At 42.9% G+C, this 18,433-nt stretch overlaps 1 protein-coding gene across 2 annotated transcripts in view; it reads right to left on the bottom strand.

Annotated features, from left to right (window-relative positions):
* LOC136856887 (U-scoloptoxin(16)-Cw1a) overlaps window positions 1–17,618 on the bottom strand; it is a 79,387-nt gene extending 61,769 nt beyond the window's left edge. Inside the window, exon 1 of one of the 2 annotated variants that reach the window (XM_067135108.2) lies at window positions 17,310–17,618. The gene's annotated coding sequence lies outside the window, so the exon portion shown is untranslated. The remainder of the gene's footprint in view (window positions 1–17,309) is intronic. The other variant, XM_067135109.2, reaches the window with a different exon arrangement.
* Between the last annotated feature and the right edge of the window lie 815 nt (window positions 17,619–18,433).

Raw genomic sequence — 18,433 nt, 5'->3', positions numbered from 1 at the left:
CTCTACCATGGCTCTAAGCCTCTGCATTCGGGAGACGGGCCTGGGACACAGTGCCGGACTTCACGCCTGGTCCCACCCGTCGGCTATCCTGAGAATAGTTTTCCGTGCTTTTCCATTCTCCTGCACTAAGGCGAATGCCGGGACAGTTCGTAGTATAGGTCACGGCCGCCTACCCCCTCACCTTCTCCGCACATCTCCTTCACCGTAACAAATCTCCTGGCCTGAGAGACGGCGTCACCGTCTAAGAGGCCCGCCTCCCCCTTCAGGGGAGGAATGAAAACGTTTAGTAGTAGTAATGTTAAGCAGTGATGAAAACAAAAATGGTCATTCTGACAATTTCTCGTAATAATATTTAGCAGTAGTATGAAACGTTCTTCTTCTTCTTGTTCTTATTCTTCTTGTTCTTAATTTTCTACTGATTTTCCCACACATGTGGGGTCACGGGTGCGAACTGTACCTCACGTGTTGATTTGGCTCTGTTTTACAACCGGGTGCCCTCCCTGACGCCAGGGATGTAATCACTATTGCGTGTTTCTGTAGTGGCTGGTAGTGCAGTGTGTTGTCTGAATAGGAAGAGGAATATGTTGGGACAAACACAAACACTCAGTCCCAGGGTCAAAAGAACTAATGAGAGCCTATTAAAATCCCCACCTGGCCGGGCATCGAACCCGGAACCCTCTGAACCGAAGGTCTCAACGCTGACCATTCAACCAATGAGTTGGACAGTAGCACGAAATGCTCATTGCAAATTAAATGTAACGGAAGACAGGTATGCTACGAAACAAGTTATGTAATAAAAAATGTGACTTAATTCCACATACTTCGTACGTTTATACTAGCGATATTTGAAAACCACATGAGAAAAATCTATATACTGTGTAGATATTGTACCGGTAACGGCGGTACAAACTAAGTCCCCGCTTACGAAGAACTGACTAGACTAGGGATGGGCGCGACTGAAGCCTGGAATCGAGAGCGTCAACTCCATCGACTCCGAACACCGGTCTCGGTTCGCATGAAGCCTCTCGACTCCAAGCGAAATTGACTATCATTGCGGGGCCACTAGCGTGTCGAGGTGCGGAAAATAATATGAAATATCATACATGTTGCTGCTCATTTGCCCATTGGGTTTTTTAAGAGTGTTATAGAGTGAAGTACGATATCGTTAACGAAGACGACGAGCGTAATGGTGTAGCTGAAATAAAATTAAACGTGTCATGTCAGAAAGTATCGGCATAGCAGACCACGGGCATTTAATTTCACGTCTTTATTTGTCGTGATCAGGAAATTGATAAACAAATATCGATGGTAAATCATTATGAATTGCACATGAACGATGAAAACAAATCTAATATGGGTAAATCCTCTAACATAATTCGAACAGAGATTACGCCATTAAAAGCCTCCGTGGCTTAGGCGGCATCGCGTTGGCGTCTCACCGCTAGGTTCCGTGGTTCAAATCCCGGTCACTCCACGTGAGATTGTTTTTCTCCGGGTACTCCGGTTTTCCCTGTCATCTTCCATTCTAGCAACACTCTCCAACATCATTTCATTTTATCTGTCAGTCATTCATCATTGCCCCAGAGGAGTGCGACAGGCCTCGGCAACCGGTACGATTCCTATACTCGCCGCAGGATGGGGGCTTCATTCATTCCATTCCTGACCCGGTCACTGACTGGAAAACAGGTTGTAGGTTATCATTATAATTCAAGGACCACGTTAAGTCCTGTTGCATTATTATTATTATTATTATTATTATTATTATTATTATTATTATTAATAGTAGCAGTAGTAGTAGTATTAGTAGTAGTATACACAAAAGCCCTTTTCGCGACAGCCCTGGTAGGCCTTGGGCTACTAAGTGACTTCTGCCCAGCTCGAAGGCCAGTAGATTACGAGCTGACGTGTGTTCAGCACGACGAATCCTCTCGACCGTTATTCTTGACTTTCTAGACCCGGTCTCTACCTCAACGTGATCACAAAACCTGAGATACAGGTAAAAATCCCTGACCTGGCCAGAATCGATCCCGGGGCCTCCCTAGACTGCGGAGGCGGCTATTATGACGCACAATATTTGGTAAAATATTTGTTGTAAGACCATACTCTAAGCACTCGCTTCTTTTTTTTTTCTGTTTTATGCCCCAGGCCAGGGTTTTAATCATTTACAATTTAAAAAACTAACCCGGGCGAGAATCGAGCCCGGGACCGCCGGGTGACAGGTGGACGCGTTGCCCCCTACACCGCGGAGCTGAACTCATTCCAGTTAATATTGGCGAGTATGTAAACGTATACTGTCAGATTATTATTACCACTACAATTATCGTCATCATTATCATCATCGTCGCTAAAATAGACCTACAACATTAACACTAACGTTGATAAAATCCCGAAACAATATTTAATGTTTGCTGGCTAATAATCATCTTGTATTCATCGTATCACGAGTTACCAAAGGAGGAACGTGGAACTATAATTCGAAGCAGTTCCGTCAACAGTTGATAGATGGCGTTACTGCATCAGTGGAGTCGACACTGGAGTCGAGAGTGTCGGTTCCAGAAGTAGCAGTCTCGACTCTTCGCGACTCCGTTCGCAGCCCATCCCTAGACTAGACAGCGAGCAACAGCTGTGCGCGTGTGACGTAGTGAGCGGGTGACGTCACAGCATGCCTCGCCGCACTACAGAGCCTAGACTGATGTAGAATGTTCTTCGAGTTTCGACGGGTAATAACTTTTCCCACGATAATAATTGAACAAATTGAACCACATCACCATATAACTTGATCCCTTAGCTATATTCCTGCCGAATTTCACGTGAATCCGACTTGGGACGATAAAGTTATGGAACAAGGGGTGGAGGCCCGGATCAGATATAAATACGTACTGCTTCGCTCAGCAGACCAGTGTGTGTTCCAGCATGTTAGAGTGTGCTGCAGTGCGCTCCAGCGTGTTACAGCATGTTGCCAGAGTGTGATGCCGCTATTAAGTTGCAAGTTCGTGGACTTTAACCTAGTCGTGTTGAATATGGACTTATGCAGATTTTTTTATACTGTGACAAGCTTTTACTCCGATAGGACGTGAGATGAATTGTGTATCGTCTGGACATTATCTATTGACTGTTACTCTATACGAGTGTCTAAGACTCGCAAACGTTTTCGAGTGCTCGAAATTAAAATTTTATGTCATGGACAGGACTTAGAACTGATTGCTCCTTACCGAGTACTAAATACTTCGAGTTATAAGACTGTGTTTAAATCCAATTTTAATTTACCATTCCATGAACTGTGCCGATATTTGAGGTCATGAACTGTGAACTGTGCATGTGTGAACAGTGCATTTCTATTCTAATAAACAGCACATTTCAATTCTGCAAACATTTAGTTTACGAACAGTCGAACCAAGGACTGTCAGTACTCGATTAATTTCGTCTTTTGATTTCATGTTATTTTCAATACGTGAATGAGTTCTGATTCACGAGTGGAACATCTTTAGTTCAATGAATTATGTTGAACAGTGCTTCAATGAACTAAGTCATGTGGCATTGCCTTACGTTGTACTAAGTGCCACAAACTTTAAGTGACTCTGTTAAACTCGACGATAAGTTTCGAGTGGACTTTTATCTTATGAGTATTAACTTACATTCTTTCACTTAACACGGGACAAAATTAAGTGACATTTCACCGTGTGATAAAGATACATTTTGTGTTTGAACTTTGTTAACCATTTATAAACGCTCCTCTCATCTGTGCAGAAGCAGCCTTTACATTAACTCGCCCCAGGGCTCAACGATGTTCATTCATGTTCACCATTCACAAGGACTACCTCAACGCCATTCATTAACGTCACATGGATCTTCAAGACATCGAATGGATTTTCTAGAACTTCCATCGGGGGACGAATGGTGGTTCGCTGATATGGAAAATGGAGCTGCCGGAATCCAAGAACATCGCCAGCCATAGGACGAGGAACACTTTCTGCTGTATCCGCTGTACAGAGGTGACATTACTTTCAATTTCTTAATAAACTCTGGAAAAAAAATTTTAAGATTTATTTTAAACAAACCCTCTCCCTCTGTATGCACTTCAACGAATGGTACACGCCCTGCGTCTCATCTCTACCGAAGTACCACATTTACTGTTACAATATATATAAGAGTTTTGTCTGTACATTGCTCAGAATTTAAAAAGGATGGTATTTCTGTATCGGTCATGTCCATAGTAACAAGGAAATGCACTTTTTAATTTTCCGTAATTTCTGTCTGTCTGTCTGTCTGTCTGTCTGTCTGTCTGTCTATGTATGTATGTATGTATGTATGTATGTATGTATGTATGTATGTATGTATGTATGTATGTATGTATGTATACGCATCATGAGAAAATGGCTGAAGAGAATTTAATAAAAATCGGTATGTAAATTCCGGTAGTAAGTCGCTACAATCTAGGCTATAAATAATCTTATTCACGCCGAGAGAAATGGTAGTTTAGGGGAGGGCCTTAAAATGTAATTCTCAAATATGTATGTTATTCTTGGTCCTATCTTAATGAAAATCGGTATGTAAAGTCCGAAAATAAGTCGCTTCAATCTAGGCTATAAATAATCTTATTCACGCTGAGAGAAATGGTAGTTTAGGGGAAGGCCTAAAATTTAATTCTCAAATATTTATGTTATTAGTGGTCCTATCTTAATGAAAATCGGTATGCAAAGTCGGGGAGTACGTTGCTATAATCTAGGTCATAAATAATCATACTCACGCCGTGAGAAATGGTAGTTTAGGGGATCGCCTAAAATTTAATTCTCAAATATTATGTATGTTATAAGTGGTCCTATCTTAATGAAAATCAGCATGCAAAGTCGGTGAATAAATTGCTATAATCGAGACCATAAATAATTTTATTCACGCTGAGTGAAATGGTAGTTTAGGGGAAGGCCTAAAATTTAATTCTCAAATATTTGTGTTATTAGTGGTCCTATCGACAAATACTACATAACTAAAGTTATATAGTATTAAATTTCTTATCACTTATGTCTTATGCATTTTTACCGTACCGGCTATGATAACAGAGATATTCATGAATTTTGATTTTTGTTGTTACGAAGTAAGTCCATATCAGCGCCGAGACACGAGAAAACGGGTAAACAGAATTTAATGAAAATTGGTATGCAAAGTCGGGGAATAAAGAACTACTGTCTGCACTATAAATAATTTTGTAAGACGCCCTAATATCAGAGTCGAAAGAAAACTAAATGTGAAGGCCTACAATACAGAAAGCTCATAACATTGATCAACAATAACATTACACTGACCATTGTTTGTTGGGATGTACTTTGTGTCCCTCTTGCAACTCATCTCCGATAGATACTGCTGTATACTGAGTTCTTAAACATTTGTTTTACGTCGCACCGACACAGATAGGTCTTATGGCGACGATGGGATAGGAAAAGGGCTAGGAGTGAAAAGGGAGCGAGCCTGGCCTTAATAACGGTACAGCCCCAACATTTGCCTGGTGTGAAAATGGGAGACCACGAAAAACCATCTTCAGGCCTGTCGACAGGTGGGTTCGAACCCACTACCTCCCGTATGCAAGCTCACAGCTGCGCGCCCCTAACCGCACGGCCAACTCGCCTGGCCGTGCCGAGTATTAACAGCTTGCCTGAATATTGGCGGGAAGTAGATGAGGAGTTGGACAACTTTCTTCTTTAGCATGCCATTCCCCTGGTTCATAAATTTTCTGATGACCGAGCTCGATAGCTGCAGTCGCTTAAGTGCGGCCAGTATCCAGTATTCGGGAGATAGTAGGTTCGAACCCCACTGTCGGCAGCCCTGAAAATGGTTTTCCGTGGTTTCCCATTTTCACACCAGGCAAAGGCCACGGCCGCTTCCTTCCCACTCCTAGCCCTTCCCTATCCCATCGTCGCCATAAGACCTATCTGTGTCGATACGATATAAAACAAATGTTTAAGAACTCAGTATACAGCAGTATCTATCGGAGATGAGTTGCAAGAGGGACACAAAGTACATCCCAACGCTTCGCTCGCGTTGATTACGTAATTTGATCAGAGTAATCGTTCCTCGGCATTATACTAAGAGACTGTCTGAAAATTATTAAAGTATAAAAACTCACCCAAAAATTGAGTTTCATTTACCCCAGAAATTCTTTATAAACCCTGTTTGTGATATTACCTTTTGGAGCTAAGACGACCATGCGACTTAGAACTGTACATGCGAGAAAAACAGTCTTCTTTCAAGTCAAAAATAAATACATGTTTCTATATTTTTAAAAGAGATTCCAAATACACATTCCCATACCTGTAACATATTCAGTTTTAGAGATGCAGGTTCCTGTATTTTTAAAGGACTTTCCAAATACCAAGTTTCTTGTCTCTAGCATGTTCAGTTTTTGACATATAATGTAAAATGAAATGGCGTATGGCTTTTAGTGCCGGGAGATCCCAGGACGGGTTCGGCTCGCCAGGTGCAGGTCTTTTGATTTGGCACCCGTAGGCTACTTGCGCGTCGTGATGAGGATGAAATGATAATGAAGGCAACACATACACCCAGCCCTCATGCCAGGGAAATTAACCAATAATGGTTAAAATTCCCTACCCTGCCTGGAATCGAACCCGGGACCCCTGTGACTAAAGGCCAGCACGCTAACCATTTAGCCATGGAGCTGGACGACTTATAATGTAGATAAACCGGTACTCACTTTAAAAATGCACCCGCCTTTCCAATTCTTGTCAGCCCCTCAATTGGATTTTTCAAAGCCCCCCCCCCCCCCCAAAAAAAAAGTGTTTCGTTATTGTTAAAGGATATTCAAATACCGGTTTTCATGCCTGTACGTCTGTAACACCTTCAGTTTTTAAGATAAAGTATCCTCATAAAAGTATTTCAACTCTTTAGTTACTTATTTTCAACCCCACACCACTTACGTCGATTTTCCGAAAAAAACAAATGAGTGTTTCTTTATTTTTAAAGGGGATACCCAATACTAATTTTCACGTCTGTAACATCTTCAGTTTTTGAGATATAATTATACTCATGAAAGTAATTCAACTCCTTTCACACTCCCCTTCCTACCCGTTGAGTTAATTCCCCCTCCCCAAAAGTGCATGTTTCTTTATTTTTAAATGAGATTCCAAATACCAATGTTCACATCTTTAATATTTTTAGTTGATATGAAATGGCGTATGGCTTTTAGTGCCGGGAGGTCCCAGGACGGATTCGGCTCGCCAGGTGCAGGTCTTTTGATTTGACACTCGTAGGCGACCAGGGCGTCGTGATGAGGATTAAATGACGATGAAGACAACACATACACCCAGCCCCCTATGCCAGGTAAATTAACCAATGATGGCTAAAATTCCCGATCCTGCCAAGAATCGAACGCGGGAACCCTGTGACCAAAGGCCAGCACGCTAACCATTTAGCCATGGAGCCCGACAATATTTTTAGTTTTTTTTTTTAGATATAAGTATCCTCACACAAAGAATTCAATTAATTTTTCAATTCATTCACCCTCTTAAGTGGACTTTCCATAGACAAAAGAACACACTTTGAAAGAAGATTCCAAATATGAATGTTCATGCCTCTAACATCTTCAGTTTTTGAGATATAAGTATCCTCATAAAAGGAATTCAACTCCTTTTTCATCCCAGCCCGTTGAGTTGATCCCCTCCCCCCTCCCACCAAAAAGTGAGTGTTACTATATTTTTAAAGTAATTCCAAGTAACAATTTAACGTGTGCAACATTAAGTTCTTGAAATATAAGTTTCTCCATTAAGAGAATTCTTTTTTTTTTTTTCACTTCCTTTCACCCTCCCCTTAAGTGAATTTTCCGAAAACCAAAAAACCGTGTTTTTTTGTTTACAAAGGAGCTTCCAAATGCCAATTATCACGACTGTAACATCTTCAGTTTTGAGATATATGTATCCTCATAAAAATAAATTAAAGTCCTTTTTCACCGCCCCCGCCCCCAAGTTGATTCCCCCCCCCCCAAATGCATGATTCTTTATTTTTAAAGGAGATTCCAAATACAAATTTTCACGTCTGTAACATCTTTAGTTTTTTAGATATAAGTGTCCTCATGGAAAGAATTCAACTCCTCTATCACTCCACCCCCGTCCGTTAAGTTGGTTTCCCCTAACCCAAAAAAGCGTGTTTCTTTATTTTTCAAAGGAGATTCCAAATACCTATTTCCACGTCTGTATCCTTCAGTTTTGAGGTATAAGTTTCTCCATAAAAAGTATTCAATTTTTTACTTCCTCTCATACTCCCCACTTAAGTGAATTTTCCAAAAACATACAGTACTCGTTTCTTTAAAAGAGCTTCCAAATACCAATTGTCGCTTCTGTAACATCTTCAGTTTTTGAGATATATATATATCCTCGTAAAAGGAATTCATCTCCGTTTTCATCTCCCCCTCTACCAAGTTGATCCTCCCCCCGCAAATGCGTGTTTACTTTTATCCTTATTGTTAAAGCAGATTCCGAATACCAATTTTCACGTTTTTAACATCTTTTGGTATGTACAGGGTAACTACCTCTGTCGGCACACAACAGCCGTGCTGTACAGTTGGTGCAGTGGATAGAGTTGTGGGTAAGCGTGCAGGAAGTCGAGGGGGTCGATCCGAGTTTGAGGCGTATGTTTTATGTTTCGTAAATGTAGTCCAGGTGGTATGGTATCTGGCATCTTAATCGTCAACAGCGATTGCAGCGCGTCCTCTAGAAACCATTTGCACTTACATACTACGCTCCTAGAAATGGACGAACATTCGTTTTCATTGGCCAGCTTTGAAAGACGCTCCTTCCGCGTCGGGGGGCGTGAATTTTTTCACACCTCTTCATCTACTAGATACGTTACAACGTGTTCAACTTTACTAAATTTCGTAAATGTAGGATACATGTGACCTAAGAAGCGTTGTTTTACTGTATTACAGTATGTGGTGTCCGATGGAAATTAGCAAATAAGAAAGTGTGCCTCAACCCAGGATCGAACCCTCGAGCTCCTGCATGCTAACCCAAAGCTCTGTCCACTGCACCAACTGTACAGCAAGACTAGCATGTGCTAACAGAGGTAGTTAACCTACATGTGGTTACAGTGTTGCCAGAATGCCACTCTTCAATGTTCTTTTTCTGCCGGATATACTCGCAGGACGAACTTTTGTGACAGACATTTTTTTATTGCTGGCAAGTGAGGAGTCGCGCTGCGACGCCCAAGTGCGCGAATACAGGATCCTGTATATAAAATAACTTGTCCTGACTGACTGACTGACTGACTCATCATCGCCGAGCCAAAACTACTGGACATAATAATAATAATAATAATAATAATAATAATAATAATAATAATCATCATCATCATATCTGTTTACCCTCTAGGCTCGGCTTTTCCCTCGTACTCAGCGAGGGATCCCACCTCTACCGCCTCAAGGGCAGTGTCCTAGAGCTTCAGACTCTTGGTCGGGGATACAGCTGGGGAGAATGACCAGTACCTCGCCCAGGCGGCCTCACCTGCTATGCTGAACAGGGGCCTTGTGGAGGGATGGGAAGATTGGACGGGATAGGCAAGGAAGAGGGAAGGAAGCGGCCGTGGCCTTAAGTTAGGTACCATCCCGGCATTCGCCTGGAGCAGAAGTGGGAAACTACGGAAAACCACTTCCAGGATGGCTGAGGTGGGAATCGAACCCACCTCTACTCAGTTGACCTCCCGAGGCTGAGTGGACCCCGTTCCAGCCCTCGTACCACTTTTCAAATTTCGTGGCAGAGCCGGGAATCGAACCCGGACCTCCGGGGGTGGCAGCTAATCACACTAACCACTACACCACAGAGGCGGACTGGACATAAAGAAATGAAATTTTGGGGATACATTCATATTAACATGTAAGTGCTCGCTAAGGGAGGATTTTTGGATATCCCGTCGCTAAGTGGGTGAAAAGGGGGGTAAATATTTAAAATGAGAATATCTGCATCTCAAAAACTTGAAGGTTTACAGATGTAAAAATTGGTATTTGGAATCTCCTTTAAAAATAAAGGAACACCTATTTTTTTGTTTTCGGAAAATCCCATTAAGGTTTGAAAACTTGGGGAAAAGTGGTTGAACACCTTTTATGAGGAGACTTATATCTCGAAAACTGAAGATGTTACAGACATGAAAATTAAAATCTGTAATTTCCATTGAAAATAAAGAAACACGTATTTTCATGTTTTTGGATAATCCGATGAATAGAGGGTGAACAGGAGTGACAAACGGGGTGAATTTTCAAAAAGACTATATCTGCAAATTATCTCAGACACGTAATATATTACAGGTTTGAAAACTGGTATTTGGAATTTCCTGTAAAAGTAAAGAAACATAAATAATTCTTTTCGGAAAATCCACTTAAGGGGAACTGAAAAAGAGGGCGCACTTTTAAAAGTAGCGTATCTACAGTATATCTCAAAAACTTAACAGGTTGTAGACGTTATAATTGGTATTTGGAATCTCCTTTAAAAATAAGGAAACACGTATTCTTTGGTTTTCGGAAAAGACCTTTAACGGGGGGGGGGGGGGTTTGAAAGAATTGAAAAATTAGTTGAATTATTTGTATGAGAATGTATATATACAGGATGGCCCACTTAAACCTTTCACCGCAGATATATCTGGAACAACAAGATATATTTAAAAATGACTTTCACAGGCCTGAAGGCAGGGAAGGGGCTAATTAAAGTAAATACTATTAGCCAGTCAAAAACGTAGGAAAAGGGTGGAAAGAGCGTCTTTCAAAGCTGGCCAATGAAAACGAATGTTCGTCCATTTCTAGGAGCGTAGTATGTAAGTGCAAATGCTTTCTAGAGGACGCGCTGCAATCGCTGTTGACGATTAAGATGCCAGATACCATACCACCTAGACTACATTTACGAAATAAAAACATACGCCTCAAACCAGAATCGACCCCCTCGACTTCCTGCACGCTTCCCCACAACTCTATCCACTGCACCAACTGTACAGCACGACTGTTGTGTGCCGACAGAGGTAGTTACCCTAGATGTGGTTACAGTGTTGCCAGATTGCCACCTCTTCAACGTCCTTTTTCTCCCGGATATACTCGCAGGACGAACTTTTGAGAGAGACATTTTTTTTATTGCTGGCATGTGAGGAGTCGCGCTGCGACGCCCGAGTGCGCGAATTTCGCTTCATCCTGTATATAGATTAGGTACAGTAATTTACAGTGAGAAATGTAACTAACTTACCTTCAGTGGTAGTTTGTAAGGCGGTAGAGTAAGAGACGATTCCTGTATCACCCCTGCAATTATTATACATCCTCCTCACTTCTGTCATATGTTTTACATGACCACTATTTTTCACTTTTTGAAATTGCATTTCTTGTCGAATTCCTGCTCTTTATAGGCAGAAACACGCAAGTAATTTCTATATTGTACATGGTTGCCGGTTGACATTCTCCTCCATTTAATTACGAATTGAGCCACGGAACGGTGCCACCAGTATGATTTCGAGATCTGCGCACGGTGCCTAAAACCGATCTTGGCATGGCGTTGTCACTCTCGGCCGATATTTCCTCGCTCGATCTGTTAATCACACCATTGGTCTCACGGTACATATTTCACGTTTATGACATTGTACTTTGGGTAATCGCTACGATGCGTGATACTGCTGCTTGTATATTTCCACCCTGAATCAATGTCACAGTTCTGGCTCGGTCAAACTAGGAAATACGTATTGCACATGAAACATAAACTCTCACTGACTGGTACACGCGAGCACAGAAATGATGTCCCGGTATAAACAAAGCGTGGTATACCCCCACCTCCACGCTTAACGTATTGCTGCAGGTAGACAGCCCGCTACAAGACTGTTGTGATCGAAATGGGCACAGTGGTGGATGTATAGCAATACACACACTGTGCCTTCAGCACTACCCGTTCACTCCCTCCCCACCTTTTCGGTACTTGAGTGGCCTTCGACACTACCCCCTTCACTCCCTGTCCTCCTTTTCTGTACTGGAGTGGGGCAGTGTTCATTGTTTACGTCGGGACACCATTTCTGTGCTTGCATGAACACTACTACCAGTCTTCACCTGAACTGGCGTAGTTCACCCCAGTCTCAACACAAATCGTAGCCAGCGACATCTGCTATATAGAAAACAAGCAATTGTACTGTTACCCCTTCAACAGTACTGTACTACCAGCACCTCCTAGCCTCTTCAGAACCTGTTTCCTCATTCAATATGTTATATTTTGCTCAAATAACTTTAAAATGTTAAAAAATCGAAAATAAAAGTTTGCTATTTTTAATGACTTGTAGCATATATGATACATCAGGACTCAAGAGTTGATTTTTCTACCATTATTAATCTCTTCCTTATATTTTATTGTATTATTGCAAGTAATTAAAATGACATGTAGAGTATATGCTACATACGGACTGAGGAGGCTAGACAACAGTACTACTCAAGCCCTAGTACTACGAAACGTGCCTAACCCCGAAATTTTCCAAACTTTTTGAGGTATACATATGGAATTTTTCAAAAATGTCATTAGATAAAGAATATCTATATAAATAATATTACAATTATTGGTCTGTATACTTCAAATGTTTGCCTAATAATGTATTTTCTTCTCGGATCAGGTATACAAAAGTCAAAAGTGGGTTCAACTCAATTCTTGTCTGTATATCTACCTGCCTGTCTATCTGACTGATCATCACCGTGAAACGGGTGAACATAATTTCTTGAAACTCGGTATTTAACTTCAGGGATATCCAGAGAGTGCACTAGGCTAGATATTAACTTACTTGATTAGTGTACAGTGGCATAGCAATATTAGACGAACCAAAACAGGAATTGTCAAATTTCTCCGTTAATATATATATTTGCTATTTGTTTTACGTCGCACCAACACAGATACGCCTTATGGCGACGATGAGATAGGAAAGGCCTAGGAATGGGAAGGAAGTGGCCGTGGCCTTAATTAAGGTACAGCGCCAGCATTTGCCTGGTATGAAAATGGGAAACCACGGAAAATCATCTTCAGGGTTGCCGACAGTGGAGTTCGAACCCGCTATCTCGCGGATGGAAGTTCACAGCTGCGCGTCCCTAACCGCACGGCCAACTCGCCCGGTCCGTTTAATATTAGCTCATACCGTCTTACTCAATGAAACACTGTTCCATCCCTGCCAACCTGGTCACTTACCTGGCTTCACCGTCCACAGAGCGGACCACCCCGATGGGATTGCTCGTGGGGGTGCCGCTATCGCCGTCCGTACCTCCCTCCCAACGCCCATCCACCTCCCCCTTCCCCTCATTCTTTTCAGGAATTCCTTATCGCAACCATTTATTTCAGGTCCAGAATCCTTCATATAGCCACAATATACAACCGCTCCCAAAACCCTCTTCCGACAGACTTCCTCACGTATCTCCATAACTTTCCGGCATTTCGTCCTCCTCGCAGATCTCAACCTCCATGGTCAAACAGCCAACGAACTTAATAACTTCAACACCTTCCTACACAACATAGATTCGTCCTTTATTCCACTTCCAGGACCGTTATCGCTCATAATTCCTTTAAAATCTCTTACAAGTCTCTTTTCTCCCCACTATAGGGAGTGACCACCTCCCTATCCTACTCCAAATTCCAACCCATGGCCCATACACCAACCCCACCCTCCGGCGCATCATCACTCATTTTCCAAAGCTAACTGGCCAGGCTATCGTGCCCACATTAGCCAATTCGTCACCCAACCCCCTACTCCTCCCACTTACGCCCAATCCGTAGAAACCGTTGCAAAATTCATCCATGCTACAATAACTTCCGCCTCCGACGCCCATATTCCCACCTTCCTTCATACACCCCATAAACCGCACCTCCCACCTAAATTCCGCCATCTCCAGAAACTATCCCAATACTACCTCTCCGAATTCTCCAGAACCTGTGATCGTTACTTTCTCCGTCTCCATCGCCAAACCAGCCGTACAATTGCCAACTGTCTCCATGCCCACCATCGTCGATCTTGGTCTGCCATCTGCACTTCTCTAAACGCTCAACATGCCTCCCCTTCCAAATTCTGGCCTAAGCTCTCTTCCCTTCTTGGCCAACATCGCACCCTGTCTTACCCCATCCTTCATAATGGCCGATCTCCAAGTAACACCGCGGAAAAACTCGAGATCTTCTCCTCTCACTTTCATCAACGCTTTACCCCCACCATTCATCATTTCGTAACTGACCCCACCTTTTATCAAAACCTTCTATCCTCGCCCTACCTACAACCATCCTCAACCCACTCACTCACACTCCACGTCTTCAACACCCCGATAACAGTCACAGACATCATAGACGCTCTATCCCGAACCCGAGACACCGTTCCAGGTCCCGATCTCATCCATTATCGACACATCCGCCAAGCCCCACCTACACTCTTTATACTACTGGCCACCTTCTATACGTTCATCCTCACCACCGGTTTTTATCCAACCAGCTGGAAACGATCCACCATGCTTCTCTTTCCTAAACCTGGAAAAGACCTGTCAGACCCAGACTCATACCGCCCTATTTGCTTTATCACCATCCTCGCCAAAATCCTGGACAAGGTCCTCATTCGCCGTATTCACCTCTACCTGCAGTCCCACCACCTACTACCACCCTCCCAATGTGGTTTTCGTCCCGGACTTTCCACCTCAAACCAGCTTCTCCGCCTCACCCAGCTCATTGCTGATAATTTCAACATAGCCCCCCCCCCCCTTCTCATTACCTTTGATTTTAATAAAGACTCTGTTTGACATCCCGCCCTCATTTATAAGCTTCACCTCTTCACCCTTCCTCACTCCCACATCCGATTCTTTGCCTTTTACCTACACAACAGAATCACCTGTTTATCCATCCAAGGCCAACTCTCTGAACCCTTCCCGATGTCTTTGGGAGTTCCTCAAGGCCCTCCACTCTCTCCGTTGCTTTTCCTTCCCTTTGTAGCCGATATCCCACAACCACCCTCCCCCGTCCATCTCCTCCGATTCGCTGACGATACAGCAATCCTTGCCCCCCTCCCATCAGTCCAAGCCATGAACCGAATCCTTCAACCTTACCTAAAATCCTTTACCTCCTGGTGTAACCGTTGGCATCTGCGCATTAAGCCATCTAAAACCCAATCCATCTTACTCCGACCCCGTCGTGGCCGCCTATCCGCCACCCGAAATCTCACACATCTTCGCCTCAAAATCAAAAAGACCCCCCTTCGTCCGCAACCAACTGTAAAATACCTAGGCATCACCATCGACCAACACCTGTCCTTTCGTCCTCACTTCCTATGAAATCCACAACCGCCCGCAGGTCCCAGTTGCTTCGCCGACTGGCCGGCACCAGCTGGGGTCTCAACACGAAACTCCTCCTCCCTACCTATAAAACATTTATCAGACCCGCCGTAACCCATGGTCACCCTGCCTGGGCAGCCGTCGCTCATTCCCGTCCAACCCTCTACCAATCTCTTCTATCCATGGAACGCCGTCTGGTACGCATTGCTCTCCGTTTCCCACATCTGTACTAGTATCATACCAAAGACCTCTATAACATATTCCCTTTCCCCAGACTAGACACCCACATCTCCCTCCTCGATAAAGCCCTGACCCCCAACAACCCCGTCACGTCCCCCCTCTGGTCACTACCGTTTAAGACTCCTCGACATACCCTATCCCCGCTCCACTTTTACCACATCCTCATCCAACCCACAGACCGGTCACCCCCATAGCGAAGACTGTGTTTGGGTACCCTACGCACTCTCTCCACACCATAGCTGCATAGTCCATCGCATCGGCCCCTCTTACTCTTTGATATTACGGTCCCTAAGATACCACGTCGACCACCCCACCATTGACCACGAAAGAGCACTATCCTCTCCAAATTGTATGATATATAACTGGTCTATATATATTTCTTTTTCGGACTTCATTCCTTTAGTAACCACTCAATGTAACTTCATATTTGTATGTGGCTGTATGCTTACTGGTGCTATTTATTTAAAACCTTTCATTCTCCATACTGAAGAAACTTGCAAAGTGTCTTAGTTTAAGCAGTTTAAAAGAATAAAAAAAGACGAAATAAGCCGTATTTATGTATTGCTATATTCTGTGCATTTATGTAACCAACAAATTCTTCAAAATGGATAAAACACCAAAATAATGTTATGATAATATAATAACAATTCAAAAATTAATTTAAAAATAGTAATAAATAAATAAATAAATAAAAATAATAAAGGAAAAAGCAAATAAAGGGAACACAGAAAGAGGAAAACCAAGACGCCCCCAATCCTATCTCCCATTCCCATGACCTCTATTTACCCTCTCCTACATAAAGCACATCACCTTTACCCCCCCCCCCCCACACAACTTTCTTGGCCAGAGAGTAGGTGTTCCCTACTAGGTGGCCCGCCTCCCCTCTCAGGGGAGGAATGAAAGGTTAGTAAGTTAGTTAGTTAGTTAGTTAGTCAGTCCGTCGGTGGATGCAGAGTGGGCCTCGGCCCTCAAGTGACCACGCTGGTCCATGGTCCAACAGCTCTGCACTCTGACCGGCCAACCGAACAGAGAAGGGGTGGCCACGGCTCTCCCGTGGCTCTACGCCTCTGCATTCGGGAGACGGGACAGGGCTGGACCTCACGGCTGGCCCCAACCTTCGGCTGTCCTGAGAATGGTTTTCCGTAGTTTTCCATTCTCCTGCACTAAGGCATATGCCGGGACAGTTCCTGGCATAGGCCACGGCCGCCAACCCCCTCAACTTCTCCGTGCATCTCCTTCACCGTAACAAATCTTTCGAACTGAGAGACGGCGTCACCGTCTAAGAGGCCCGCCTCCCCCTTCAGGGGAGGAATGAAAACGTTTTTGTAGTAGTAGGAGATGTCAGTCTGACATCTTGGAAAGGCGTGGCAGTCTACTCCAACTGATAAGCCCACTGAACCCAGATGTCACCCTCTGAGCAAAACGCTACACACACACACATAACTCAAAAGCTTGGTTCTATTGTTCTGATTTTTCGTGTTGTGGCCGTAAAAGCCTTAATTAGCATTACAGTGACTGTTGTTAATTGAGATGTGCTCTCTCACTATGAATGGTATTATCGCTGCAATTGTATACAAGACAAGCCTATCAAAGACGAGTTCAACGGCTAAAATAATCATTTAAGATTTTGCTAGTACCGGTATATGAAGCCATTTCTTGAAAATGCAAATAAGAGTTAATGACCTTTTTTGTTTGAAAATGATGTATAGGGGAAAATGTGACCATTTTACTAACGTTATAGGCTCCGTTTAATAAAGAAATATATTACACTGCTTACCAATATTGCTAATCCATATTCTTCTTTTTAATCATTTGAATGTTCTTGAGTCGGGTGAATTCCAAATGTATGTTACGTAGTTCTTGCTCTAAGAACAGTAGCTTTCCTGCTAAGTCTTCAATTATCAGTTGAATTTCTCGCATATGTGAAAGTAATTTTTCTATTTTCAGTTTCAATCTGCTTTCGTCTTCCTCACTGTCAGAGATACGTTCTTTACAGCCACTCATAGTAAAATAATCTGGTTGTTACTGCGACTCCTTTTTATGCATATTGAAACTGCGCTGAGAACAGCTTCCGATACCAAGGGCGTCATTCAGTTTTCCATGTAGAGAAGCATGTACAGTATTACATAAGCCACGTTCCGATAAACTTTGCTTTGCGATAATGCTACGTATCTACGTTTTTATATTAGCATTTTATCAGCCTTTGCCGTCATACATGCATTTATTACAAACTACAGATATGATATTTCAGATGGCAACAGGCTATACACTAGGAACTGGACAGCGAGCGAGTTGGGCCAAGTAGCTGTGAGCTTGCATTTGGGAGACAGTGGATTCAAAGTTCACCGCCCTGATGATAGTTTTACGTGGTTTTTCATTTTCACACCAGACAAATGAAGGGGTCGTACATTGAACCAAGGCTACGGTCGCTTACCTTTAAGTCTTAGCCTTCACCCCCCCCCCACTCCCCCCATCGTCACCAAAAGACGTATCTATGTCGGTGCGTCATTACAGCACTTGCAGAAAGGATACACGCAGCGGGATAATTCCAAGGAGAGGCCACAGCTCTGGGATCACCGATTTCATTAACTTTGGGAGGTTATCTACGCCAAAAATAAACAGACACATGTCCTAGGGTTTGTACCATTAATAATAATAATAATAATAATAATAATAATAATAATAATAATAATAATAATAATTGTACCGGTTGGTACACCTCTACACCGCACATTTGAATTTTCCGCCTTAAAGTACCTCTCTACTGGAGAAACCCAGAACTTTAACAACTGAACTAACTCTACTGTTTATCAGAAGATGTCAATGTGTGTTTTTGATTTGCTTTTGTTTTTCATTGATCAAGAAGTGTGGACATTCTCTAACAGATGTCTCTACCAAAAA

The sequence above is a fragment of the Anabrus simplex genome, chromosome 1, assembly GCF_040414725.1.
Source record: "Anabrus simplex isolate iqAnaSimp1 chromosome 1, ASM4041472v1, whole genome shotgun sequence".
NCBI lineage: Eukaryota > Metazoa > Arthropoda > Insecta > Orthoptera > Tettigoniidae > Anabrus > Anabrus simplex.
Note: the sequence above shows the minus strand (reverse complement) of the source record. Positions and strands in the feature narration are given on the sequence as shown.